Raw genomic sequence first — 27,501 nt, 5'->3', positions numbered from 1 at the left:
ATTTGGTATATGTAAATTCAACTGAATATAATCATATCTGAGTAATGGTGATTTTTGCATATTTGATCTCTAGTATCTAGCATAATAATATACATATATTAGACTCCCAAAAATCATTTTATGATTTTTTTTAAATATGAAAGCTTTGTTTTAGATCATAAACAGTGGAAAGCAGGTGCTACAGTTAATACATTTGATGTCGACCTGGGTAAGAGCACAGTACCCCAGACTGAAAAGCTAGGAACTTTTATAAAAACCCCTTTGAAAGCCCTATATATTCTTTTATTACACTTTAAAATAATCCTGTGAGATGGGTGATGGTTTGATCCTCATTTTACATGTGTAAACTAAGGCTCAGTGAGATAAAGAGACTTGCTTAGGTTCACAAACCTTGCTAGTGTTTACAAAATATTTGAACCCAAGTCTTCTTTCTGGGGATGCTTGGTGGCTCAGTAGATAGAGTGATAGGCCTGAAGTCAGGAAGATTCATATTTCTGAGTTCAAATCTGGACTCAGACATTTGCTAGCTGTGTCACCCTGGACAAGTTACTTCACCCTATTTGCCTCAGGTCCTCATCTGTAAAATGAGCTAGAGAAGGACATTGCAAACCACTCCAGTATGTTCACCAAGAAAACCCCAAATTGGGTCATGAAGAGTTAGACACAACTGAAAAACTACTGTACAAGAACAAGAACAACTCCTTCATGACTCCAAACTCAGTGTTCTGTTGACCACAATAATCTGGCCCTCTTTATCATTGTCCCTTCAAATGTGTTTCCTCTAGATCAATGTTTTTGAGGCAACTTTAGGTAACAAATGAAAATTGAATAATTCTGCAGGAAGGAAGATTGTGAAAAAGGACACAAATTACTTTAGAAACAGAAAGGTTGCATGTTGAATGTTCCCTAGATTTGTTATGATATCTATATTATTCCTTATTTTTCGCTTTTTTGTTCTACTAGAAACCTGTGGGATTTCAGCTTTAGCTAAATTGAAAAAAAAAAAAGGAAATTTGCATGTTTCTACAAGTGTATACATTAAAGCAGTTTATCTCTCATGAACAGCAAACTTTGCAGTTTTTTTTTTCTATTCTGATCCTTAGACTCAGCCTTGGCTGGGGGAAGGGGGAGTTCTGTAATATGTGATGAGGCTGGGAAGGTTGAATAGCTTTGACTGTGAGGCAAAATAATTTAAATGTTGCTGAGGAAAGAACAGAGAATCATAAGGACATTTTGTGTAGAGTGATATGTCCAGATGTGTGTATAAGGAAGATTATTCTTACAACAGTATGGACCAAAGTGTTGGTTGTTTACAATATAGAAGGCTATCTCTTTTGTTGATTATTTTATTAATTTATTTTGGTTTATCAACAATCACTTCCATAAGCTTTTAAGTTTTAAATTTTTCTCCCCCTCCCTCCCTCTCTCCCATCTTAAGACTGCATGCAATCTGATATAGGCTATACATACACATTCCTATTAAACATATATTAACATTAGTGATGTTGTAAATAAGAATTAGAATGAATAGGAGGAACTGCCAGAAAGAGGAAACAAAATACAACAGAAGAAAAAAAAATAGCAAATAGATCTGTGTTCAGATCTTCGATCTGTGTTCAAACTCCCTAGTTCTTTCTTTAAATGTGGATAGCATTTTCAATCACGAGGCTTTTGGAGATGTCTTAGATACTTGTAGTGCTGAGAAGAGCTAAGTCTGTCGATTAGTCATCACACAACATGGCTGTTACTATGTACAATGTTCTCCTGGTTTTGCTCACTTCACTCAGCATCAAACCATACAAGTCTTTCCAGGTTTTCTGAAGTCTGCCTGTTCATCATTTCTTATAGCAAAGTAGTATTCCATTACATTCATATATCACATTCACAGTTATGATTACTTCCATCTTTCTCTCCATCCTTCCTTCCCCCCCATTTATGATTTTCTTTCTTCTTTCTCCTTTTCCCTCCTTACTAATGTTTTGCTTTTGACCACTGCCTCCTTCAGTCCCACTCCCTTCTATTACCCCCTCCCTTTTCTTCCCCTTTAACCTTACTACTTCTTCCTCCTTTCTATCCCCCCTCCCTTTTCTTTTCCTTTTTCCCTCTTACTGCCTATAGGGCATGTTAGATTTCTATACCTAACTGATTGTGTTATTCCTTCTTGAGCCAAATCTGATGAGAGTAAGTTTCAAACAATGCTCATATCTTTCTTTTCCCTCTGCTGTAGTAGATTTTTGTGCCTTTTCCTGTAATGTAATTTACCCCTGTCTGCCTCCTCTTTTCATTTTCTCTCAGTATATTTTCTTAGTTAGATCAGATTAATCCTTAGATCAGATTAATCCACTTACTTGTATCAATTTAACCCACTTGATTACATTTATTTCATCATTACATCAAAGTCAATTTATACCCACCTCCTTTATGTATACCCCTTTAACATGGTGTAATCACAATGCAATTCTCAAGAGTTACAAGTGTCATCTTCCCTTGTAGGGATTTAAACAGTTTGCCCTTATTAATAACATGTTGCTTCTTTCTGTCCTGTTTACCTTTTTATGTCTCTCTTGAGTCTTGTACTTGAAAATCAAATTTTCTGTTGAGCTCTGGTCTTTTTATCAGGAAGGTATGGAAGTCCCCTATTTCACTGAATATCCATCTCCTCCCCTGAAAGATCATGCTCATTTTCACTAGGTAGTTGATCCTTGGCCGCAATCCAAACTCCTTTGCCTTACAGAATATCATATTCCATGCCCTACGGTCTTTTAATGTAGAAGCTGCAAGGTCCTGTGTAATCCTGACTGTGGTTCCATGACATTTAAATTGTTTCTTTCTGGCTGCTTTCAATATTTTCTCTTTGACCTGGTAATTTTGGAATTTGGCTACTATATTCCTTGGTGTTTTCAATTTGGGACCTCTTTCAAGAGGTGAGCAGTGGATTCTTTCTATGGTTATTTTACCCTCTGGTTCTAGGACCTCAGGGCAGTTTTCCTTAATGATTTCCTGAAAGATACTGTCCAGGCTCTTTTCTTTGTTGTGATTTTCAGGTAGACCAATAATGTTTAAATTGGATCTCCAGATCAATTTTCCAGATCAGTTGTTTTACCAACGGAGCATTTTACATTTTCATCTATTTTTTCATTCTTTTGTTTTTGTTTGACTGATTCTTGCTCTCTCTTAGAGTCATTAGTTTCCATTTGCTCAATTCTAACTTTTAACAAATCGTTTTCTTCTATTAGATTTTATATCTCCTCCCCCATTTGGCCAATTATATTTTTTAGGGACTTGTTTTCTTCAGTGCACTTTTTTTCCAGTTGGCCAATTGTATTTTTTAAGGACTTGTTTTCTACAGTTAATTTTTGTCCTTCCTTTTCCAAGTTATTGACTCTCTCTTGCATACCTCTCATTTCTTTTCCCATTTTTTCTTCTACATCTCTCATTTGACTTGCAAAATCTTTCTTGAGCTCTTTTAAGAAGACTTTTTGGGCTTCAAACCAGTTCATATTCCCTTTTGAGGTTCCAGATGTGGATTTGTTGACAATGTTGTCCTCTTCAGAATTTCTGCCTTGATATTCACTCTTCCTATAATAAGAATCTATCTTACATTCTTTTTGCTCATGGTGTTTCCTTATTTCCTGGCCTTTAAAGAGATTGAACTCTCCTGCTGAGGAGCAGAGAGCACTGAACCAAGCTTCTTGTGTTCAGAGTCTAGGGCCTGGTCATTGGTTTTATGTGCTGGGGCCTCTGATGCTGGCAGTTGGAGGCTGTAGGGTTCTGGCAGTTTACCTGGTGTTGGACTGGAATCAGCAACACTGGAACCCTAGCGTTGGGATTGGGTAGTATGGCTCCTGCAGATTTCCTGCTTACCTAGGCCTTTCCTTCCTTTTGCTTTCTTCAGCTCCTTTCAGATGGATGTTGTAGGGTGTTTATCCACCTGAGGCCCCTTGGAGCACTGCTTCCCTTAGTTTTGCTGAGGCACTGGGAGAGCCTGTTGCTGTAGAATGCCCAGGTACCTGGTAGTTTTCCAAGCTGGTTTCCACCAGTTCCCCTGCCCTCAGTGAGACATTCAGGGGTCCAGGTGTTGGTGTTTGACTACTCCACCACCTGGGTTTCAGGATCTCCTCCTGGTAAGCTGAGGTGGGGTTTTCCACTAGCTTGCTGGAACACCTCCCATTCTGTACTCCTCCTCTTCCCCCAGAATAAGAGGGGCCTTTCCTGTTAATTCCTCAAGCTACCTGGGCTACTGGACTGCTGTACCCCATCTTTCTTCTGGTTCAGCTGTTCCAGGGTTTTTCCTGGTGTGATATTTTCTGGGCTTTCAGAGATTCATAAGGGAAAGTGAGAGTGACTCACCTCTTAATCAGCAATCTTGGCTCCCAGAAGCTGAAGTGTATGTAGAAGGCTATCTCAAATGACTATTGTTTGATGACAGCATCTTTTTAGATCATCCAACCCCCTTGATTCTAAGTCTCTTCTCATCAAACAATCTTTTATTGGTAATTTTTTCCTTCAAGGAAATTCTCCTATCAGGAAGACCATCTGTTGACTTGCTTATTTCAGTTTCCTTGGGAGTTATATTAATAAATTACTTAATTAGAATCCTTATTTATTCTTCAATCACTGTGTTTTTCATTAGGATGCATTAGTCCCATAGAGTAGTCACCTTTGGGGCAGTTAGGTAGTGTAGTGGATAGAATACTGGGCTTGGAGTCAGAGAGACTCTTTTTACTGAGTTCAAAGCTGGTTTCAAACACTTACTAGTTAAGTGACCTTGGGCAAGTCACTTAATCCTATTTATTTCACACTCCATCTTCATCTCACTTTTTATGACTCTATTACATTTATTCACAGAAATTCTTTATAGGTATACAAATTCCTGGGGACTAACTTTCACATGTCGTAAAATTGTTCAGGAAGAAGTAAGTCACTCTTACCCTTCCTCTGAAAACCCAGAAAATACCACCCAAGGAAAAGCTGTGGAATAGCTGAGCCAGCAGAAAGATGGGATGCAGCAGTCTTGTAGTCCAGGAAACTTGGGGGATTAACGGGAAAGGCCGCTTTTGCTCATGAGGAAGGGGAACATTACAGGGTAGCAACCATCTCAGCAAGCTAGCAGGAAGCCTCACCTCAGCAAACCAAGGGGAGATCCTGAGCCCCAGGGTGGTAGATCAGGCAAACACCCACAATAGACCCCCGAGTGCCTCAGAACAGGCAGGGGAACCAGTAAATACCAGCTCAGAAAACTACCATGTGCACTTGTATTCTCCAGCAGCCAAATCTCCCAATGCTTCAGCCCAAATCCAGGCTAGCAGACATTGTTGAGCAGCCAAACATTTGAGTGCTTTAAAGAAGCCCAGGTGAGCAGGTATCCTCCATGAGTCAGATTCCTCACCCCCACCCTGAGAGCTCCAGTGTTGCTGACCCCAGCTCAGCACCAGGTAAGCTGCCAGGATCCTACATCCTCCAACTGTCAGCACTTAAGGCCCCAGCACACAAAGCCAGTGACCAGGTCCCAGGCTCTCAACACAAGAAGCACAGAGGTCAGTACCCTCTGTGCTCCAAAAGGAGAGCTCAGCTTTAAAAGCCAGGAAATAGGCAAACACCATGAGCAGAAAGCAGAAATGGACAATGACTACAGATTCTTATTGTGGGAACAGGGAAGATCAAGGCACAGATTCAGAAGAGGACAACATTGTCAATATACCCACATCCAAAATCTTAAAAGGGAATATGAACTGATCTCAACCCCAAAAAGCCTTCTTGGAAGAGCTCAAAAAAGATTTTTAAAGTCAAATAAAAGAGGTTAGAAGAAAAATTGGGAAAGGAAATGAGACGTATGAAAGAGAGAGTAAATAGTTTGGAAAAGGAAGGACAAAAATTGAATGTAGAAAACAAGACCTTAAAAAATGCAATTAAAAAACAAACAACAAACAAAAAACAAACAAAAAAAAAAACAGGGGCAGCTAGGTGGTGTAGTGGATAGAGCACTGACCCTGAAGTCTGGAGGACCAGAGTTCAAATCTGGCCTCAGACCAAACATTTGACACTTACTAGCTGTGTGACCCTAGGCAAGTCACTTAACCCCAATTGCCTTAAAAAAAAAATTATAGTTGGCCAAATGGAAAAAAAGTACAATGAGGAAAACAAGTCCTTAAAAAGTACAATTGGCCAAATGGAAAAAAAAAGTGCATTTTAGAAATCAACTCCTTAAAAAGTAGAACTCCTGGGGTCTGAGCCAAGATGGCAGAGTAAAAGAAGTGACTTGTTTGAACTCTCCCCCAAACTCCTCCAAATACCTGTAAAAAATGTCTCTAAACAAATTCTAAAGCAGAAGAACCCACAAAAAGACAGACTGAAACAAATTTCCCACCAAAGACAACCTGGATGATTAATCAGAAAGCTATATCATGGCAGGCTGGGAGAGGAACACAGTTTGGCGTGGGAGCGTAGGCCTCCATGTACCTGGAGCAGGCCGCAGAGGACTGAATCACAGGCAACTGAGATGGTTTCCAGACTTTTCAACCCATGAATGCAAAAGACAATTCAGAAGGTCATTTGGAAAAGTCTGTGTCTGTGGTGAGAGAGAAGCTCATGGTCCCAGCTCCAGACCCTGAGCATGGCCCTGGAATGGTGACTGCCTCCTGAGCTTCCAGCCCACAGACTGAGGGGGAATGAAGTGGCTGATCAGAGGGAGACTGCAGGTATCTCTTTGCTGGTACAGGATTCTTTTGCTTTGCCTGTGCTTGGATCTGGGTCACAGTTCTGGGTGGCTGTCCTGGGGTGAGGAGGAGTTCTGGTGTGATGGAGCTTGTAGTGGCTGTGGAGAGAGAATCCTCCTCCTCACAGTTCCAAGACAGAAAAGAGTGCTTGTGGTCACTCATAGACCAGAACACAGGCCAGGAAAGGAGTAAATACCTCACCCTTGATAATAGCCCCTTGACAGAACTGAAAATTTTCAGGTCCCTAGAAGTATCTCTGAAAACAGCTGCACAAAACCCCCAAAGCTTGGGACACTACATTCTCCACACTGGAAGAAGACCTCTACCTTAACAAAGAGTTTATAACTCAAGTAATTGACTAAGATCATCAGCAAGCAGCACAAAAAGAATCAGAGCACAGAATCTTACTTTGGCAACAAAGAAGATCAAAACATACAACCAGAAGAAGACCACAAAGTCAAAACTCTTACATCCAAAGCCTCCAAGAAAAATATGAATTGGTCCCAGGCCATGGAAGAACTCAAAAAGGATTTTGAAAAGCAAGTAAAAGAAGTAGAGGAAAAACTGAGAGTGATGCAAGAAAATCATGAAAAATAAGTCAAGAGCTTGCAAAAGGAGACCCCAAAAAATACTGAAGAAAATAACACCTTAAAAAATAGCCTAACCCAAATGGCAAAAGAGGTCCAAAAAGCCAATGAGAAGAATGCCTGAAAAATCAAAATTGGTCAAATAGAAAAGGAAATCCAAAAGCTTACTGAAGAAAATACTTTCTCAAAAAGTAAAAGGGACCAATTGGAAGCTAGTGACTTTATGAGAAATCAAGACACTGTAAAACAAATTCAAAAGAATGAAAAAATAGAAAACAATGTGAAATATCTCATTGGAAAAACAACTGACCTGGAAAATAGATCCAGGAGAGAGAACTTAAACATTATTGGACTATCTGAAAGCCATGATCAAAAAAAGAGCCTACACATCATCTTTCAAGAAATTATCCAGGAAAGCTGTCCTGATATTTTAGAACCAGAGCGCAAAAGAGAAATTGAAAGAATCCACCAATCTCCTCCTGAAAGAGATCCACAAAGGAAAATTCCTAGGAATATTGTAGCCAAATTCCAGAATTCCCAGGTCAAGGAGAAAATATTACAAGCAGCCAGAAAGAAACAATTCAAGTGTTGTGGAAACATAATCAGGATAACACAAGATTTAGCAGCTTCTACATTAAGGGACTGCAGGGCTTGGAATATGATATTCCAGAAGGCAAAGGAGATAAGATTACAGCCAAGAATCACCTACCTAGCAAAACTTAGCATAATCCTTCAGTGGAAAATATTGAATATTCAGTGAAATAGAGGACTTTCAAACATTCTTGATGAAAAGACTAAAACTGAATAGAAAATTTGACTTTCAGATACAAGACTCAAGAGAAACATGAAGAAGTAAACAAGAAAGAGAAATCATAAGAGACTTATTAATGTTGAACTGTTTACATTCTGCATGGAAAAATGATCTTTGTAACTCATGAGACTTTCATCAGTATTAGGGTAGTTGGAGGGAAAATGTATATGTAGATATATAGATAGATAGATAGATAGATAGATAGATAGATAGATAGATAGATAGATAGATAGATGGCACAGGGTGAGTTGAAGATGAAGGAGTGATATCTATAGAATAAAATTAAGGGGTGGGAGAAGATTATACTCACAGAAGGAGAAAGGGAGAGGTAGAATGGAATAAATTATCTCCCATAAAACAGACAAGAAAGGGCTTTTACAGTGGAGGGGAAACAGGGGAAGGTGAGAAGGAATGAGTGAATCTTATTCTCATGAGAACTGGCTTAAGGAGGGAATCACATACACACTCAATTGGGTATGGAAATCTGTCCTACCATACAGGAAAATTAGAGGGAAGGAGACAAGAGAGCAGGACAATGACAGAGGGGAGGGCAGATTGGGGGAGGGGGTAAGCAGAAGCAAACATTTTTAAGGAGGGACAGGGTGAAAAGAGAGAATAGAATAAATGAGGAGTGGGATAGGATTAAGGGAAATACACTTACTTTTTCACAACATGACTACTATGGAAGTGTTTTGCGTGATTACACATTTATACCCTGTATTGAGTCATTTGCCCTCTCAATGAGGGTGGGTGGAGAGGGAGGAAGGGAGAAAATTTGGAACCTAAAGTTTTAAAAACAAAAGTTAAAAAAAAATTTAAAAAGTAGAACTAGCCAAATGGAAAAGGAGACATGAAAACTCACTGAAGAGAAGAACTCCTTAAAAAGTAAAATGGGTGAAATGGAAAAGGGGGTACAAAATCTAGTAGTAGGGAATAATTCATTAAAAAATTAGAATTGGGTAAGTGGAAGCTAATGACACTGTCATATATCAAGAATCAGTCAAACAGAAACAAAAGAATAAAAAAAATAGAAGAAAATATAAAATATCTCATTGGTAAAACAACTAACCTGGAAAATAGACCAGTAGAGACTATTTAAAAATTATTAGTCTACCTAAAATGCATGATAAAAAAAAGAGCATGGATGGCATCTTTCAGGAAATTATCAAGAAAAATTGTCCTGAGGTCCTAGAACTGGAAGGTAAAACATTCATCCAATGAAAATCCACCAATCACCTCCTGATTGAGATCTCAAATTGAAAATACCAAGCAATATTGTAGCCATATCTCAAAATTGCCAGGTCAAAGACAAAATACTACAAGTAGCCAGAAAGAAAAATAAATTAAATATCATGGAACCACAGTCAGGATTACACAGGGCCTTACAGCTTCCACATTAAAAGATAGGAGGGCCTGGAATTCAATATTCCATAAGGCAAAAGAGCTTGGATTGCAACTAAGGATTACAACCTAGCAAAATTGAACATAGTCTTTCAGAGGAGGAGATGGAAATTCAAAGAAATAGCAGGCTTCCAAAACTTCTTGATGAAAAGAACAGAACTCAACAGAAAATTTGATCTTCAAATCCAAGACTCAAGAGATGCACATAAAGATAAACAGGAAAGAAAAAAAACAACATGTTATTAATAAGGGTGAACTACCTCCCTATGAGGGAAGATGATATGTGCCACTCTTGAGAATTGTATCAATATTATGACATTTAAAAGGGATGTAAGTATACAGAGGGTATGGGTATAAGTTGACTTTGATGTAATGACAAAAAATCTAATTAAGTGGAGAAAAGGGGTTGTACTGGAAAGGAGGAAAGGAGGAGGCACGCAAAAAAAATTACATCACATAAAAAAGGCACAAAAACCTGTTACAGTAGAGAGAAAAAAGGGAGGGAGACGAGCGTTGTTTGAATCTTACTCTCATCAGATTTGTCTCAAAGAGGGAATAACATAATCAGTTAGGCATAGAAATCTAACTTACCCTATAGTAAGTAGGAGGAGAAAGGGGAAAGAAAAGGGAGAGGTGGACAAAAGGGAGGTAAGAAGTAGTAAGGGTAAAGTGTAAGAAAAGGGAGGGGGCTGATAGAAGGGGGGCAGACTGAGGGAGCTGGTGGTTTAAAACAAAACTTGAGTAAGGAGGGAAAGGGAGAAAGGAGAAAGAAAAGCTTAAATGGGGTGGGGGAATAGGATGGAGAGAAAGACACAGATAGTAATCACAACTGTGAATGTGAATGGGATGAACTCTCCCAAAAAATGGAATCAGATAGCACAGTGGATTAAGAACCATAATCCTACAATATGTTGTTTAAAAAACCTGGAAAGACTTCTATGAACTGATGCTGAGTGAAATGAGCAGAACCATGAGAACATTGTACACAGACAGCCACATTGTGCAATGACTGAGTTTGATAGACTTAGCTCTTAGCAAAGCCAGGATCTTAGACAACTCCAAAAGTCTCACAATGGAAAATACTATCCACATTCAGAGAAAGAACTTTGGAGTCTGAGTGCAGATGAAAGCATACTATTTTCTCTTCTTTTCTTTTATTTTGTTTCTTCTTTCTTGTAGCTCCTCACATTAGTTCTAATTCTTCTTTACATCATAACTAATGTGAAAATATGTTTAATATGAATGTGGAAATAGAACCTAAACCAGATTGTACACTGTCTTTGGGATGGGTTAGGAGAGGAAGGAGGAGAAAATTCAAAACTCAAAATCTTATGGAAGTGAATGTTGAAAACTAAAAATAAATAAATGAATTATTAAAAAAAGAAATTGTTCAGGTAATAATAAAGCATCCCTACAATAACAATTCCTTTTTCTCACTATGGGACTGAACCACCTACTTTTTCAGTCATATCTGTCTCTGATAATCATTCACACCACTTCTACACAACTCTTCATTGGTCTATGCCTCAGTATACTCATTCTTACTTTAAGTCTTTCACTTGCCCTTTGGTGACCTCTAACTTTAATTTTATGGGTTTATAGCCAAATAGCAAAACAAGAAGAATATTAGTGTTTGAAAAAATGGCCCTTTGCCTCAAGAAGAAATGTATGTTCTTCAAAGGCACTATTCAATTTCCCAAATGTAATCCAGTCCTTTGGATCCATCTACATGATTTATCTATCTATATGATTTACCTAGGATACATGTACTGACACATGACTATGAGATGTCCTTCCAATTGCATTTCATAGTTGTAACAAGAGTTGTTCATGCTGTTTTTTTTTCCCTCATGAAGTTAAATTGAATTTAATGATTATAAATCTTATTAGGAAACTCTGCAACATTCTTTATTTTAATTAAATCATCAATCATTAAGAAATAGTAGCATCAGTGGAAACTGTAACTCCTCTTCCATCTGGACTATATGCTGGACATCCTAAATGACAGTTGCAAATATCTTTGGTGAGCATCTGTCTCTTTTTTTATACTTTAATTCATATTAATAATTCGAGGTCCATGAAACAGCTTTTTATATTATTGCATTTTTCAAATGAACTTTTAAGATTTTAACTAATGAATGGACACTGTTTTGATGCAAAATTTTAAAAGTGATATTTTTGACATGGTATCTAATTTTTTGTAGTCAACAGTTATCACAGTGATCTGGTATTTTCTGATCCTTTCAGTCTTTTATTTGACTCTGAGAGGTGGTCTACTTCAGAATATTCACTTTTCATGCTTTCATCAAGGAGAACCTAGATTTGTGCATAGAATAATCATATTACTGGTGCAGATTATCTTTATGTGTAAAATACTGTTTTACTTGGTAGTTGTTGATGTTTTCTCACTCACTTTTTTCAGTATTAATATAATCCATGATTTTTTTCAATATTAATATCTTTTTCTCTATCGAATACCTTAAGGTGCTCAAAAGTAAGTTTACATTGATTCTAATAGAGAGGTTTGCTACATCTACCTCATCAAATTCAGTTGTTCTTCCCATGTGTTTCCTCTAGTGACATTTCAACTTCCTGTGATGATGAGGTCTACATGTAGTGGGACCTTAATCATTGATGGAAAAAAAATTTATAGAAATCCTGTTATATAAATTTGAACTTTCAGATATTTTCTTCCTTTGAGTATCATTCCTAAATGCTTTGGGAATAAATTGGTTTAGTCCAATCTCTTACCAACTTCAAATAAACTTGTTTTTCCCTCTACTACCTGTTGTTTTTTGAGATGGTATTGTTCATAATATTCTACCATCTTCCTCCATAAGCTTACAAATAATAATGCTAATAGTAACTAGCATTTATTATCTTATTTGATTTTCATAATAACCCTTTGAAGTAGCTGTTACAATTATTCCTATTTTAAAGATAAATAAATTGAAGTTAATAAAGGTTAAGTTACTTGTTCAAGGCCACAGAGGTTATACAACAAGTGCCTGAAGTCACATCTGAACTCAGATTTTCCTGATGCCTAGTCCAGTCCTATGTATTGCAGCACCTTGCTGTTTCACAAGTAGATTGAGTCTTTGATAGCTAAGGAAATCAGTTTCCTTTAAAATAAATAAACTTTTTAAAATGGCTACAATTTATGCTTATATCAGTTCTTATGTCCATTTTAAACAAAGATAACTTGTTTAAATAGATTTGATTAAAGTAATTTTAATTTTAAGTCCCTATCTTCTCAGTTTTATTATTTTTTTTTCTACCTTGGCATTGATTTTTATCTTTGCTGTAACAAGTTGTTGGTCTGGCTGTACACGAAGAACTGATTTGGAAATGAGTCCTGATCCATTTATTTCCCATCTATTAAGGAATGGCAAGTTTCATTGTTTTGATATTTTTAAGTTCTCACCATTTATATAGACTCCCACATCTCTTCTTTAAATACAATATTCACTGTCTTTATGAGTGACACTTCTATTAACCCTAGACTTGTTTTATCTCTTACTCAAGATAAATTTCCATTTTTTTTTTGCTACACTCCCCTAGGTCTACCTTTCCATTTAGGTATTAAGGTATATATTGATTTAATTTGGAGTTCTTTGTATAATCACTCTACTTCCTTAGCCTCTGTAACAGATGTTAGAGAATAAGCTGTAATTATCTTCGTGCTGATCTTTTTACAGATACTCCTCCTGAGCTTTGCAATGCAAGATGGCTGAATATCCCACAAAATACTGCATCTTCTTGTTTTTAGATACATGCAAAAACCAGTTCTACACATTCTTTTGTTTTCCTTTCCAATGAGAAGCTGTGAGCCATCCTTCTATTCAGGAGAGATTGATTTTTGTCTTCCAGTTTCATTTAAAATGCATATGTCAAGGTATGATTTTGCTTCTCAAGTATTATGTTCATTTTTTGATCAAAAGACAAAACTTTCAAATTCTTCCTCCCAAGAGCTATTAATGTCTATAAGTGCAACAAAAAATGTTTAATTTTGGCATGATCTTTTGCTCCTTTTTCTTCCACTCTGCCACTATCACTGCAGAAATTGAAGGAGGAAATGTGGGATCAAGTAGTATATTATTAACAAATGGATAGACTACTGGTAATGAGATTTGCCATATTAAATATGGTGCTGGTCCTTGGAAAGCAGATCCAGTCTGCCACTTACAACATCTTGTAATGCCTTCCAACATGGTAGACACTGCAAGAGTTTGCATTAGACTGACATGGCCTCTGAGTATCCAAGGTTATTTTCATGCCACAATGAATCATTAGAGTAGGTCTTTGAAGTGACGTTTCTTGGTAGATGGATAATACTGAGTTTCTGAGATTTTGAAACCAAACACCAGACCTCTGGGCCTTAGATGACTCTAACAAGATGCTACCATTCTGGATGATCCAGCCTCTCTTTAATACCATCTTTCAACCACAGCATCTTTGCATTTCATTGTGCATATGTTCTGAAAGAGATGTTAATAGAAGTGTGTATTCAACTGCCACTGGTTCTGTTTTGCTTATATTTTGTCCCCCTAAAAAAAGACAAAGTCTCTCTTGACAAAATATAGGAGACATGATTCATTAAATTGTGGTGATAGGGAATTAGAATTAAAAAAACAGGTCTTTGCATTACAGAAGGAGAGATACATTATGTTAACATCATGCAATGAAAAGTAGAAAAAACCTCTTTACAGCTCTGCCTGAATTAGAACTGATTTTAACTCATCAACCATGACCACATTGTCATGTGAAAAAATTGGTTTGCCTTCTTATCAGTTTACTCTTGTTTTGTATTACCCTCATACTCTCTTATATCATAATGTGCCTTGTGGGGAAACTCTCATTTGCAAGCAAATTGGCAATTCTAGTATTTCTACATCTTGAAAATAGGAAAACCATGTGTTTTGGTAACAATCCACTGGGAAAACTGTCCAGTCTACTCTTCCATCATATCCTAAACATTTCATATCAGGAAACATGAAATTTTTAAGCAATAGGAGATGACAGACAGCATGATGGGACTGATGAATATACCCAGAGTGTCTCCAAAGCAAGTGAGAAGGCCATTAATCAACAAACATTACTGAAAGATCTGACATATCTCTTCTGACCATGACAAAATGGGTGTATAAACAAAAATTATCATTGTAGAAATGTTATAAATGTAATAATATGCCATATAAGTAGCTTCTAGGGAATAAATGATTATGGGAATTTGATAAATATCTTGAAAGGTGGATTTAAATCTGTTTTGCACTCTTTATTTTCCCCAACTGTTTAAAGTCACTCTTTCATTTGTATTTCACTGAATCACGACTATATAACATCATAGGTTTGGAAGTAGAATAGACCTTAAAATCTGAATGATAAGACTATGTAACTTTAGAAATAAGTATACAAATCCAGAGAGATAACATGATATTCCCAAGGCTCCATGATCCTGACTAAGCTAGAACTAGATAAAATAGTCAGATTTAGGTACAAGACAAAGTCACAGACTAGGCTAACAGGCACTTAATTAATGTTTCTAAATTAAATTGAACAGAAAATTGTATGAGAGGTGACAGGCCATGGACAGGGTAAAAGGAAGAGTTATACTTTCACTTTGTCAGGGAAGATGCTGGAAATAGCAGCAGTGATGAGGATGGGCCTCAGAGCTTATGAATATCAGGTGTTCTGAGAAGAGCAAATAAAGCAGCCAAAGCCAAAGACACAAGAAGCAAGATAGCCCTGCAGAATTGAAGAATAAGTGGCAAATAGCCATGTGCTATTCAATTCAGTACAACCACACAGTAAAATACAATAAAGCAGCCTAGAGTAATGATAATTCACATTTCTATAGCACTTCCCATATAATAGCCCTGTGAGGTAGGTAGGTATTCAAAGTATTTTTATCTTCTTTTTGTCAGCTATGGAACATGAAGTATAGAGAAATTAATGGCTTGCACATGGTTGCACAGATACTTAGGTGTTCAATACAGAATTTGAACCTAGCTATCTTGACTTCAAGTTCAGACAACAATACGTGCTCACAAACAACACAACCAGAGCTAGATGTATCACTGAAGTTGTTCTGATGTATGGATTCAAATCTTCCTTGGGTAAAAGGCAATGGACAATACATACTTACATACAAACATACATACCTACATACATATATACATATGTATAGTTTTATATATAGTTTTATGAACCTGAAGAGAAAAAGGCAAACAAAAATAGATTATCTATACATAATTTAAAAAGAGTAAATAGAGGGGGAAATATTAATTAACATAATTTTAGTTCATCTATCTATCCTATCCAGCTAAGTCCTCATTAGCCCAAGTGATTAAATCTCTGATGTGGTTATGTGTATTCAATGTCAAACTATTTGGAATTATAATTATGTAAAATATGATCATTGTTTCCAGCCCAATGGAAATATGTAAAGAGAATTTGCATAATTTAATCACTTCAAGAGAGTCATTATTCATACTAATCAGGATTTAGCTCTAGGATATCATGTTCATATCTTTTGGTAATAGGTAGAGTAGTGACATTAAATGAATCACATTGTATCAGAGACTGGGTTGGGGAGATGGTACTAAATTTGAATGAAAAGAAAGTTTCTTGCCATTTAGTAGTCATGTAACTTTGCGCAAATTCCCTTAACCTCTTAGAATACATATTCTCACATAGAAAATGAATGAGTTAGGGGCAGCTAGGTGGCGCAGTGGATGAAGCACTGGCCCTGAAGTCAGGAGGACCTGAGTTCAAATCTGGACTCAGACCAAACACTTGACACTTACTAGCTGTATGACCCTGGGCAAGTCATTTAACTCCAATTACCTAAAAAAAAAAATTAGTTGATATTTATCAAGTAAAACTATACCAATAAAATTACTAAAAAAAAAAGAAAAGAAAATGAATGAGTTGGACTATAAGGTCCCTTCTGGCTCTAGATTCAGTGAACTGGCCTAAATTAGAATAATTAAGTCATGTTGGTCAAAGCTTTTCAATGAAAGTATCTAAGGTGATGCAATCTCTGATCCAAAATTATTTTGTGAACAAATTTAATTGAATGAGTAGTTTATTTTCAGAATGAGGTGCTTGGCCCTTTAAACCAAACCAACACATGAACAGGTTCTCAAATACAGCTATTGACAAACTGTAAACCAGCAGAAATTTGAGATTTAATCAGAGAGTTCCTATATTAGCTCAGTCTTTCCTTCAAAAAAGTTTACAATAGCTGAGGAAACCAGCAAGTGTCCAAGGCCCTTCTTTCATGTGATAATTTTGCAGATGGTCTTAATATAAAATAACAAAATAACTTCTTTCTCCAGCTTTTAAAGTAGCCATACATTCACAAGTTTGATTGAAGCCAATTTATTCATTGGCTTGCATTTGTGGACAAATAATATCGACAGATTCTGTAGCAAAAGTTTGGGATCATGGACTTGCCCATAGGATTGCAAAGCAGTTTTTTTTTCTAATAAATTCTGAAACTGTACTTTACAAGGCATGATTAATATCTGAGAATGCTTTTGCTGTCTTTTTGCTCCCCAAATGTTGTGTCCCTGACTCAATCTGTAGACTACGGTATTATTCTTGAGGTGAAATACATTAATATATTCTGAGCATTGTCAAGAGACACCATGGTTTACAGGATGTAAAGTTGTCTTTGAAGTTAAGAAGACCTGGATTCAAGTCTCACCTGTGATATGTAGTCACTCTGTAACCACAGGCAAGTCACTTAGTCTGTCTGTGTCCTAGGCAACTTTCTAAGACTACATATATCAAAAACGTTGCTAACCTCCATATTATCATTGACTCTATATCATTGAAATTACAGATCTAGTTTATGTCTTTATAAAATATATTGAAAGGCAGAAAGGCACAGGGAATGGTATATTAGATTTGGAGTCAGAAAGACTTGGGTGTGAATGCCAGCTTTGATATATATTGTGTGACCATGGATAGATAGTGTAATCTCTCTGTGTCTCAAGTAGTTCACTAAATTTTGGCAACTAAGTTATAGATGTGTTTTGATCTGCTTCAGCAGAGGGAATTCTCATGCCAGACAATTATGGACTGTTGACATATGAAATAAATTTACATAAATTAAATCAAGTATCAAAAAATAAATGTCCTCATCAAAATGGGAGGAAAAATTGATAGAAGTGTTCTCAGAGCACACAAGGATAATAATGATGCTAATAATTAGTGTTCTATTATTAGTTAACTTTTACATAGTACTTTAAAGTTTTCAAAATGCTTTCCCTGTATAATCTCCTTTGATCCTCACAACTCTTGTGAGGTAAATTCTTTTGTTATCCTTATTTTACAGATAAGCAATCTAAGACTGAGAGACATTGAGTGACATCCCTAGGTCACCCAGTTACCAAAGTGACTGAGTCAAGTCTTCTTGACACCTAGTCTAGCATTCTTCCCACTTTGACAACTAGCTAACATCTATTGAAATACTTTACCTATGTTGTTTCATTGAAAAACAATTCAAAAGCTTATACACATGCTTTTGGAACAGATGTCCTTTCAAAAAGCAATAGTTAATACTAGCAATTCTAGCCATGCACAGGAGAGTACAGTATATTTGTGGGGTACAATAGCAATACAGATGAAAAAATGAAAACTTTACTTCACAACAAGAGAGGGAGAATAGAGCAATAACTTGGGGAATCAAGAAAGGCTTCATTAAATATGTCACACCAGAGATGAGTTTCAAAAATGTTATACAATAAACATTTATTTAGCTCTTGTTATGTGCAAGGCACTGTGAAAAGTACTTAGGATAAAAAAGAAAAAGACAAAAGTGTTAAAGAAAGCCAGAGATCCCAATAAGCAGGGTTGAAAAAAAGAGCGTGTTCCTTTTCACATGCTGTTGAAAAAGGACACAGAAACATAAAATGGAATGTTGAGTTTACAGAAGAATTCATGTACTAGTTTGTCTGGAAAGCAGAGGACATCACTCCTATAGTCAAATAGTCTATAATCTTGTTGATTTCAGAGTTCAATCCAATAATGCTGTTCATAACTCATTCAGACCTGCCCACGCTGTGCAGCGTATCCCCATGTCCTCCCCTAAGTTTTCATTTGGTCCGTGCAATGTACATGGGCTATCCCTGATTTCTCTTGACTTCAGGAGGGCAACATTGGAATACTCTGGCTGTTTATGCTAAACATCAGTCTTTTCACACTGCCATCCTATCTTTTCAGCCTATCATACAATTTGTTGCTGGCATCTTTGAAACTATTCCTCAGATGTGGTTTTTTTGGTAGACTACTCTTTTTAACACCCATCATACATCTCTCCATTGTCCTCTCCATGATAGTAAGTTTTAATTTTTCGGAGGCAGTTGTCATTTTCCTGCCATGTAACTACACAAATAAATGCCAAAATTATAGGTCTTTGTTTTCATGGAAAGTTTGGAGTTAATAAAGGAGTTTTTCAATTTCCTGAAAACAGGTCAGTCTATTCTTCTGTTCTCCTCCTACTGTTCAGCTCTGGGCCCAATTTAAGGGTCCATCTGTATTATCTGCCCTATATTGATGGACAGACTTTATAACGTATCCATACAAATACTTGTTGAAATCAGAAAACACCTCATCTTTCCTGTGGAAATGATCTTTCCTGAATGGATGGTCTTTCCTGTTGGAATGGACCTTATCTTTAGAATGATTACAAATCACTTCTGTAAGACTTTATAATGTTTTGGGGTGTGAAGTCATCAGCAAAATGTAATAAACACACAGTGGCATTAGGAGGACCACATTAAAAGGAATCTCTCTTCACCATAGATTCTGCACTGGATTGATTCCATCATGGTGGTGAAAACCTTTGGCAAGCAGCATCTCCCTGTGACATATGTGTATGTGTATCACATATATATGCATGTATGTATGTATGTATGTATATATATATATATATATATTTTGTCATCACTGTCTTGTTGGACATGGTTACTTATGCTGTTTTGTCATACAAGGAATCTTGAATGCTTTTGAAGTAGAAATTGGAGATATCTTTTTGCAAATGATTGTGTAAGGTTGTGGTTTGTTTTACTAATTCAAATGTTTTGTGGAGTTTTTGTTTTTGATTAATTAACCAACAATAAGTACAGTGGGATCTTTAGATTGTCTATATCTTTCAATTAATTATTAAATGGTAAATTGGGGCCCCTTATGTGTCTGCTTATTTTTCATTTAAACTCTCAAGGATGCATTTGATTTGTTTACAGATGACTCTCATAAAGATATTATATACATGGCAGAAAAGGAATATAGGTCAATAGTCATTAATATTCTCTTGGTCTCCTTTTTTGGTATTGATAAGGTCTTAGATATTTTTTGTGGGTGTGGTATATTTTCCTCCTTTCAATCTTATGAACTAATTCACAATTGTGTCTGCATATCAGTTGATAAATGTATTGTGTTTCTGTTCTGTGATAGATTATATGTTGGGGACTTTTGATAGTTCTATCTTCCATCTTTTGATTTTTTATGTAAACACACTTGAGATTCTGATGATAGGTTCCCCATGGAATTTTCCCACCATTCTTGATGGGGGAAAATGTTGAAGTGATTTTTTGCAAATCTTTTATATTTTTCTTCTGTTTGCTACCTAAAATCCATTTTCATCTTTGAATACTCTTAGTATAACTTCACTTAGTTAGATGTCTTCTCTAACTTTTCCTCAAACTGGTTTTACCTTCTAATACATCTCTTTGGTTTGTGAGACAATATTACCCGTAATCATCCAGTGTTCTTCATTACATTTTGTGAACAAGTTCGTATGTTAACCCAATGTTGCCTTTGAAATAATTTCTCTGTGTTTGGCCAGTAAGACGTTTACAAATCAAGGCATATACTGGGCATATTGTGTCTCGTTGCATCAATTAATTTATATTGGTTATACTTACAGACAAATTTGTTATACTCATTTTAATATTTCTATTGTCTCCCATTTTTTATTTTCACTTACATGTTTATGTAGTTCATTAAGTTGTCTTAATTTTAGACCAAATATTTTTTCTCATTATTAATTTTTATGAGTGTTTTTTTTAAAAACTAATTTCATTTCAACTCTGGTGAACAAATGTTTAGATTCTGGAGGGTGGGACTGACAGATCAGGGGAAAAAGATAGTAAAAAATGTTAAGTATGATTCTAAGCCATTTACACACGTGACATAAAGGATATTAGTACCCTAAACGTAAGTAGGAAAATTTGGAGGACATTTATATTTATGGAGTATTGTTGTTAATCACAATGCTAAGGATGGAGTCTGTTATAATGGGTAAAGTGTCAGCCTTAAAAATGTAATATTTAACCCCATAGCCTAAGGGTTAGAGTTGGGGTGGAGAAAAAGACTCTGAACCAGTTATTGATTCCTGAATAAAGGGGAGAAAATAACTTAGATTTAAATAGATTACTATAACAAGAATATGGATCTAGTGATATGGACTGATGCATTGAATCTCATAGGAAAACATGCTAAGAGATGATGACAAAGGGATAACCGTGTCCTAGGACACTCTTCTGGTGATCTGTTTGTTTTGTATTGAGTCATTAATGGCTACTATTAGTCTAGTTATTCAGACAATGCTGATTCCATGTAATTGTGTGTATACATATACATATATGTATATATGTATATGTGTGTATATGTATATGTGTGTATATATCGATACACACTCACACATATATATATATATATATATCTATGTATCTTCAAAAATGTTGGTATAAGATACTTAACCAAATTTGTTACTGAAGATGAAATATAACTATAGCATTTCCCTGATTCTAGCAGTTTTGAAGTATTGTTAAAATAAACAAATAAGATTAATCTATCATGACTTTTCTTTTATAAAGCCATGTTGATCTTTGATAATCACTACTTCATTTTCTAGATATCTGTAGACCATATCCTTAATTGTTTCTTTTATAATTTTCTAGGTAATCAAAATAAGTCAACTCTTTCCACAGTCTATTTTCTTCTTTAAAAAAAATAAAATATTTCCCTTTCTCCATTCTCATGATACTACTCCATTTCTTGACAATCTTTCATATATCTCTGATAGTTCTCTTGGCAACAAGTTATCTACCCGTTCTGGAACATTCTGTTCACATTCTCTATTGTATATGAGCCCACCAAAAGAGGCCTAATCTTACTTCTGGGTCCCTTATAGTTCTGAGCCTCCAGAAGGGAGAGATGACTACCAACATAATTTGGAAAGTCGGATTTGGGCTTAACTTATGCTTCATGCCCTTATCCTAAATGGGATATGATAAAAAATGAATCAAGATTCTTGTCTTTCAAACTCTGAGTTTTAAGACTGAAAGCTCTTTAGCATCTTTGGTCCTCTCAAACTTAGAATATTTGATAACTATGAGTTTGCTTTGGTTCAGACTAAATAAGATATTTTTTGCAAGCAATAGCTTCCTCTGGAGGTGGGAGGTACTAGGTGCATGCAATCTGGCCTCTGATTGGCCCCGTCCAGTACCTTGCCCATATAAGGAGAATGCCTGAGGATCTCTTTTAGTTTTGGAGGCCAGCCTTAGAGATCTTTGGGTTTCTTAATAGCCATGTGACCCTGGACAAGTCACTTATTACCAAATGCTAGAGAGAGACAGAAAGAGAGAGAGAGAGAGAGAGAGAGAGAGAGAGAGAGAACCTAATAGCCATATTACTAGGACTACACATATCTTGCTTTACCTTTCTAAGAAAAAAAAATACTTGTGGATGAAGTGACATCAAGAATTATTTAAGGAGGGAAATTTCAGTACCAGTGCTTAGTAATTACTTGGGTCCACATTTATCTGTGTAGGAAAAATGATTTATTAAACTGTTGAAATCCCACCTTATGTCATTAAAAGCTGCCTGCACCCTGAATGTTGCCTGACCCCAGTAATTCTAAGAATGGGGTGATTACAAGGTATTTGGATTACTTCAGGTCCTGGATCCACTCAAATCTTTATTGTTGTGTGCTACCACATCTAAGACTAGTTTTGGGTTCCTTTGCATTTTATTGAATGCTTCCATTTACTCATATTCATCTAAATCAATCTTGCTTTGAAGTTGCCCTTTCAATAACATTGCTTAACTGTATATGTATGGTTCCTGTTTGGGCACCTTGTCTAAATCCTATATAATATAAACCTTCTGGAGCCTGGATGAAAGCAAGCCACACTTCCTTTCTTTCTAAAATTATTTCTGATTTTGGAGTTTGATCTTACCGACAGCTACTGATAAATCTTTAGCACATAAAATATCTGAAACTTATCATCATGATACTGATTATTCAAAGGAATAGGGATAGTGACAGGACATGCAATTTCGTTGGTCTAGGGCAGAGGTTTTTAAACATTTTGGTCTCAGGAACACTTTATGTTCTCAAAACTTATCAAGGACTCCTCCCCCCCACCTCACCCCATGCACTCACACACAAAGAGCTTTCATTTGTGTGGATTATATCTACTGATATTTAATATATTAGAAATTAAAATGTATTAATGTTAATATGCCTATAGTTTTGACTTTGCAGAACCCTTTAAAGGGTCTTAAGGATCCTCAAATTTTTGTAGACTGCACTTTGAGACCTTCTGGCTTAGGGAACTCCCAAAGAAGGAAGTTCCCTCTAAATATGTATGCCAGCATATTTTCTGCAACTTGTAATCATAAAGAGTTGACTGGGGTACTGAGAGGTTATATAACTTTCCCACAATCTCATATCCTTCATGTGTCACAGGCAGAACTTGAATTGAAGTCTTCCTTCCTTCAAGGTCAAGTCTCTACCCCACTGCCATGCTGACTCTCACTATATCATGCTTCATCTCAACAAAACAAAATTACACAATACACAATTGTATTATGTATATTAATTTTTAAAAGGCAAAGAAATAACTATATGGTGTATGTCCAAAAAATAGCATATTTTGAACATAAAATTTTAACTTCATACCAGTTAAAAAATTAACTGGTAATCATAATGACTCATCTTACAAGGATGCTCAACAGCTACTCTTTTGCTAAACAAAGTAGCACATAGTGAGATGTCAATAAAATGTAATTAAATTATATCCCTTTGATCATTAAAGACAGATAACTTGTTTTTAAACTACCAACATATTGCATCTGACAATATGTATGTATGTTTAAGATAGTTATATAACATCAATGATGATGTATTACTGAAAGTTATTGTTTACTGGGACCATTCATAATACAAAATATCACTTTTATATGCTCAAAGGTTTACTAAGCACTTTCCACACAACAGCCCTTGCTAAAATGTAGTATGTCATTACTCACATTTTACAGATAAAGTAAGATGATATAGGAAAGTTAAAATATTTATCTGAGTTCACACATTTTTATAGGGAGCAGAAAGTATTTAAATTTAATTCTCCTGATTTTAAGACCATTATTTTAAAAAAAATATACTTTGTTTCAATTATTGTTTTCCATCTTTAAATAAATTTGTGTATTTCTTATTATTTTTTTTTTCGGCTAGGCAATGGGGTTAAGTGACTTGCCCAGGGTCACACAGTTAGTAAGTATTATGTGTCTGAGGCCAGATTTGAACTCTGGTCCTCCAGAATCCAGGGCTGATGCTCTATCCACTGTGCCACCTAGCTGCCCTATTTCTCATTTTCTCAACAATCTTAGAAAGTTCTAGTGGTAGAGATTTTATTTTATTTATCTTTGCATCTTTTCCCCCATGGCCTGGCTTCATGTCTACATATTAAAAACTATTTCTTACTCAAAAAAAAATACCTGCTGAATTTAACTGAAATTGTACCATACACAATGACTTCTAATCATACGTACTCTGTAATCAATCCTAAAACATATGCATGAATACATACTCACATGGTTCCACATTCTGAATCTTCACTATCTCTCCCAGTACCCTACCAGCTTACATTACTGATTGGTCAGTTCCTTCTAATGTGGATCTCTGTTGTGTGCCCAATGGGAAAAAAGAAGGGAAGATGACCTGTGTTTTATTAGTTATTCCAACAGATCTAGGGCTTCTAAGTAATATTAAAATCATAGAAGACTGTGCCATTCATCTGAAAGATAATGCAATCTATAAATGTCCAAGTTAAACTCAGAAAAGGAAAATAAAGGGAGGGTAAGAAATGACATTTTAGAACAATATTGAGTACAATATTCTAGTGACCAACAGATATAAGGAGGACTCCAACTATAGACTCTTAGATGCATAGGTTTTATGATCCTTGGTATAATTGCCAGGTCAAGCTCTATTTTACCTCAATTTATGACTACAAAGGAAGTTTTGTTGTTGTTGTTGCTTATGTATTTAGCATTTTAATAGTTGCAATGAGAGTCTGGCACACACTCAGATTATCTTGGAGAATATCCATCTGTGAGGAGAATGCCAGAGAAGCCAAAGATCTGCTTCTGGAAGGATTATGTTAATGCATTGACCCTGTGTAACTGGTTCTGTTTAACTAGCCACGTGATGCAGACGTCTCTGACTGGCTTGAAAGGCATTCTCAAATACATATCCACTTCAGCTACATCCCTGTCTAATTATTACCAAATCAACTAGTCAATTCAGTATTTATTTTAAATATTAAAATCAGAATCACTGACTTCCTATAGTATCAATAAGTATAAATATGTGGCTGAATTTATAATGAGAAGTCTGCCTCCTTCCCTCATATTTCTTCAATGTCTCCATCTTCAGGCACTAAACTCTACTCCTATAAGTTTAGTATTAACCTTGTCTCTGAGATCAAAACAGCCTTCAGGCAAGAGAAATAGAAGTATTCCATGGTTCAACAGGTTTATCAATCCAACCTGCTCCTTCTATGACCTTATGCCCTGTACTTTTGTTTTGTTTCTCCTCTTTTACTTCAGTTTCATAAATATGGTCTCTGCTTCATTCACTGCTTGAATTCTTGTCTTGGTCTCCAATTTGGTTTCTGGATGCCTCTCAGACTGGGTCTCTCCTTTACTCCTTATCTAGTCTTCTGAGGATTTGGCTTCTACCCTTGATCCTCAGACCTATAGTTGAGTCTTCAGTATCTACTACTAGAACTACATGAGGCCTATTATTTCCTTGTCTGGGCTCCACCTGGTGTCTATTGCCAGACTTCTCTGACACTCCACTCAACTGTTCACACTTTCTCCTATTGCTCCCTTCTAGGACTCTCACAAATTGATACTTAAAAACAATGGGTCTCTTGTTCTACCATGACCAATCTGGCTAATTCAGTCAGAGACCTTAGAATTGGCAAAATTTGGTCAGGCCAATTATTGAAAAGTATAGCTAAATGTTAATACATATTATTTTTCAAAAATAAAAGAATACTTTTTACCTACTTCTATCTTATAAGATTATTGATTTATTTACATTGCATTTTATAAGAAAGATAAATTTATATGGTTAAACAATACTTTTATTTCTTTCACATTTATGAAAGCATAGGAAAATAGCTGTATAATAATGACTCTTACAGAGAAAGGACCATATATTTTTAATTTGTATTATATTGCTGCTAACATGGAATTACATCTGGAGGAATGCTTAGTAAGTGTTTTTGATAATGTTGATGTTAATGATGTTTAGGGATGATCTAATAGATTAAAGAAAATTAAAACAGTCAAGTTGACATATACTCCTTGTACATTTGCCCTCATGCAATATTCTTAATACAGTGTTAATACTATTTAAAACATCATGATTTGATAATGCATGTCTGGCAATAACTATGTTGCCTGAATATTTAAATACTGGTTCTCTGTATACAAACATCAGAGATGCAATTTTTATAGCTTTCTTTAAAGATTAAGAGAAAATGTCAAATATTGCCTTAGTATATGTAATTTTCTATAAATCAAACATATTTTTATCCAAGTTCTCCCACCCCTTCATATATATGCTGCTATTTCTCTGTCACACTAATGGATATTAGTGACATGCTATATGATTTTCTATTAGATGCAAATATAAGAAAGTTGAAAATTTTTAATGATATTTGAAAGTTGATGACATCAAAATGAAACTGCTCCACTGTGAATTAACTGATTACTAGTTGCATGATTAAAGTGCTGGGCCTGGAGTCAGGAAGACACATTTTTTTGAGTTCAAATCTGGCCTCAGACTATTACTAGCTGTGTTACCCTGCACAGGTCACTTAAGCCTGTTTGCCCCATTTTCCTCATCTGTAAAATGAGCTGGAGAAGGAATGTCAAACTATTCAAGTATCTTTGCCAAGAAAATTTCCAATGGTATCACAAAGCATCTGACATGACTGAAAAACAACACAACAGTTTTATGAAATGAGATTTGGTTTAATTGTTTTTATTGTTAAAGGAGTGCCAGGAATTTTACAAATATTTCCTAAGACATATTTTATCTATTTTTCTTCAAATTTCTATACAGTATATTACCCATGTGACTGAACCCTGAACAACTTGAATTTTGTTTTTTTTTTAAGATGATGGAACTTTCATTTCACACTTTTATCTAATTAACATCCTCCCTAGGTACATACAGTGAACTTACAGAGACCTATAAAACTATCGTTAAACATTGAGCCCCTGTAAATGAATATGACTCAGCAAGTTCAAAAGTGAGATGTTAAAGAAGACAATTTTCAGATTCAATACAAATGTAAGCTAATTAGTCTAAAGAAAAACCATTTTCTATGAGTACAGATTACCTGGTTGATGTCAATTTCCTATCCTAAAATTGAAAGGCACTGGAATATGATTATTATAATTAATGATGGTGGTGGTCATGGTGGTAGTAGTAGTAATAGTAGGAGGAGGAAGAGGAGAAGGAGGAGGAAAGGGAGAAAGAGTAACAGTAGTAGCAGCAGTAGTAGTATGGTAAGTAAATAGTATCCTGAATCCTCTGGAAATCATGCTAATTTTCATGAACTGGAAATATGATGGCAAACTTTCCCTCTTATTTCATCCCTTGATTACATGT

The sequence above is a fragment of the Vombatus ursinus genome, unplaced genomic scaffold, assembly GCF_900497805.2.
Source record: "Vombatus ursinus unplaced genomic scaffold, bare-nosed wombat genome assembly UNPS02014779.1, whole genome shotgun sequence".
Classification (NCBI taxonomy): Eukaryota; Metazoa; Chordata; class Mammalia; order Diprotodontia; family Vombatidae; genus Vombatus; species Vombatus ursinus.
This window is presented reverse-complemented; position numbering follows the sequence as displayed.